This window comes from Apis dorsata, unplaced genomic scaffold (genome assembly GCF_000469605.1).
Source record: "Apis dorsata unplaced genomic scaffold, Apis dorsata 1.3 scaffold_68, whole genome shotgun sequence".
Taxonomy (NCBI): Eukaryota; Metazoa; Arthropoda; class Insecta; order Hymenoptera; family Apidae; genus Apis; species Apis dorsata.
The window spans coordinates 605,882-608,951 of record NW_006263366.1 but is presented as its reverse complement, the minus strand read 5'-3'; the positions used below and the strand labels follow the sequence as shown (position 1 = coordinate 608,951).

Here is a 3,070-nt window from a genome sequence, read left to right as displayed (position 1 = left end):
AGTCAGGGTCCGTCGTTCCGGGCAGGGCAACGGCAGGGCAACGGCAGGGCAACACCAGGGGGGCAACGCCGGGGTTGGGGCGGGGCCAGGGCACAAATCATCAACCAAGTTAGACATCACGTCTCTCACGGCTGGATTAATTTTTCGCGGCTTAATCTTCTAACCCCTTCTCTTGTCTCCTTCCGTTATACCTCTACCAACAACCCTCCCCCGTCCTCCCCCCATTCATCTGCTCTTCCCGCGTTCTATCGTTTCCTCCCTTTCCTCGAATCCCGCCATCGCGAATCGGAGAAATATTTGCGTTTCTTTTCTTTTCTTTTGTCGTTAAAAAATTAATCGGAGAAATGACTCGGAAGTGGATCCATCCCCAAGTGTCTTCTAAATGAAAAATACCGAGAAAGAGAGAGAGAGAGAAACCGCAAATTTCATCCAATTATCGATCCCAATTATATTTGTACATTACTGTAAATAAAACGCGAAAGCGGGCATTCGCTCTCCTCTTCCCCCTCTCTCTTTCGTTGTTTTTCTTTTTCTTTCTCGTCCGCGTTCGTAATCGGCTAATTAGAGGAAGGAATTCGATAATCAACGTGCAATTTCCCGAACCGTTCTCGCTTCCTTTCTTCAACTTCCGCCACCGTCACCGAGTTGTAATAAAATATCGGCCGTTCCCCGATAATAATTTTATCATCCTCTTTATTCTCTGTTGACAAGTGTCCTTTGATGAGATAACTTGTTTCGCGCCACTAATTATTCAATACTCAATGACATAGGCAACGGGATATCTTATTGTTCGTATAATCCGTGGCCATATATTGGCCGAATTTGGATGAAAGATCCAAGCTCGATCGCGCAATCACATCCAACTTTAATAAATCACCTCCGTCCAACTTTTGTTGTCGATCGATCGCAAAGATCGCCTGTTTCGATCGTCTATTACTCGCAAATATTTCTCCGTGCGCGCGGCAATACTTGGCAATAAATATTTTTCCCCAAATTGTTTCCTCGGCCAACTCGAAACGAGCGACGCTGTCCGAACATAAAGAATTCCCCCCGTTTAACGAGGGACACGCGCTGCAGGGAGCTGGCCCGCAAAGGGGGCGCCAGCAACCAATGGCGGACACACGACGTATCGAGTGGACAGTAAAAAAAAAAAAAAAAAAAAAAAAAAAAAATTATCCCTCGAGATTTTTCTTTCTCTCGCTCCTCGGATTTGTTATACAGGGTGATTCTCTGCCGATCGACTCGAAAGTAGCGCCATGCCGTTGAATAATCCCATGATTATTGTTATTATACAACGGTGTCCAACAGTCGATCATGACGCGATAGAGACTTTTCTTTTTCTTTTTCCTTTTTTTTTTTTCTTTTTTCGCTCTTCTTCATCGACAGATGCGTACAGAAATAGGATCTGATACCGCGATGGAGCGACACTGCTTTCGTAGATCACTCGACGGCGAGTGGATCACTCTGCATGCGTGCTTGCTGCCCTCGTCGAGCGCTCAAAAAATACGTACGAACCGGCTTTACCGACGATCACGATTATAATACTTACGACCAGGGACAAGATCGAGTGGGAATGACTCGTTTACGATTGGTTAATTCCATACGCGTTTATCGCAATTCTCGATGGTTTCATGTACAGATTGCTCGTCAGGAGTTCCTTGGAGAAGAGGAAATAGATATGGACGAGGAGCGCTTCAGATGCGATTCTCGATAAAATCTGACGGAATGTTATTCTACTGCGCGACGTTATGAATTTCGAGCAATTATGAGAGAAACAATTGAATGGAACTTTTTAAAAGAATAATTTTTAATCTTTATTTTACAATAGCTAACTTTGATATTGAATATTTTACTTGATTTCTCTCTGATAATTGATCGAATCTCTCAAAGATAAGAAAAATTACATTCGTATTTCTCTCAGGGAACAAACAAAATTCTGAGAGATTCAGGTGTGAAGCATTCCTCGAGAAAATTCATAGACTGGAAATAATCCGGATGAATCGGCTACGAGTTTCTTATTCTTTTCTCATTTTCTCCGTTCTCGACAAGATGCACGACACTCGAGAGCAACGATTAAACCCAACGCGTTCACCGCGTCGAATTCCACTCTATTTTGTCCCTGAGTCCACGTGCTCTTAACGTTTTACGCGTTTCGTCGTGAGAAACGGCTGGCATTGAAAACGCTCTACATTTAAAAAAAAAAAAAAAAAGAAAGAAAGAAAAATACACGCGTATCGAATCGTCTCGACTCGTATTCCGATCGATGAGCACCGACCGTCGATTCGTCAGTCGATTGAAACGCGAGCTTAATCGACCCTTAAACTCGCGTTTGCGATTCTCTCACGAACAACGATCAACGAAACGGTGGTGGAAACTCGTTTCTAATCGTAAATGCCGCATATGTGTGCATCGATCCGGGCTAAATTTCTTCTTAATTTTATCGCGAGGTAACGCGAGGTCGCGAACCTTTGTGCTCGTCGCGTCCCTTCGATCTTCCGCAGGGTGAGCTCTCGTCTCGGCGTCTCAAGGACGGTGTGGAAAGAAACACCGAGGCAAACGATCGAACGTATTGCGCAACAACGACATCGATCCAGATACTCGCAAGTGTAATGCCTGTTACGTGCTCGACCGAATCGAACCGAATCATAATTAAAACGTCGTGTATGAATAAAATCATGTTCTATGAAAATATATATATATATATATTATATTTCTTTTCTTCTTTGCGGAACTCGAAGCGAAGAATTTAGCGCAGCAACTCGAGCTCGTTGTGTGGTGTGATTCTTTAAAACGGAATTTTTGCACGCGTGTTCGCAATTGATCTAGAAAAATAATCACTACGAGCTATTTCTCTTTCCCCTCTTTTTTTTTTCCTTTCCACGGACTCTCCCTGCGTTCGAGCGGAGAGTTTAAGTTTAAGTCCCACGGTTGTAATTTATATCGCGTTGCAACACGCTCGTTCCGACTCATTACCATCGATAATTAATCCTTTCGAGCTGGAATCGAAAAAAGGTTCGATCGGTATGCGCGTGCAACAGGCTTTACTCGAGCCGCATCTTTAATCAATCGT

General features: G+C 43.7%; 1 protein-coding gene across 1 annotated transcript in view; it reads right to left on the bottom strand.

The window, feature by feature from the left end:
• The window catches only part of LOC102674723 (heterogeneous nuclear ribonucleoprotein K-like), a 62,284-nt gene that overhangs the window by 38,658 nt on the left and 20,556 nt on the right, over positions 1-3,070 (bottom strand). The window lies entirely within an intron of this gene.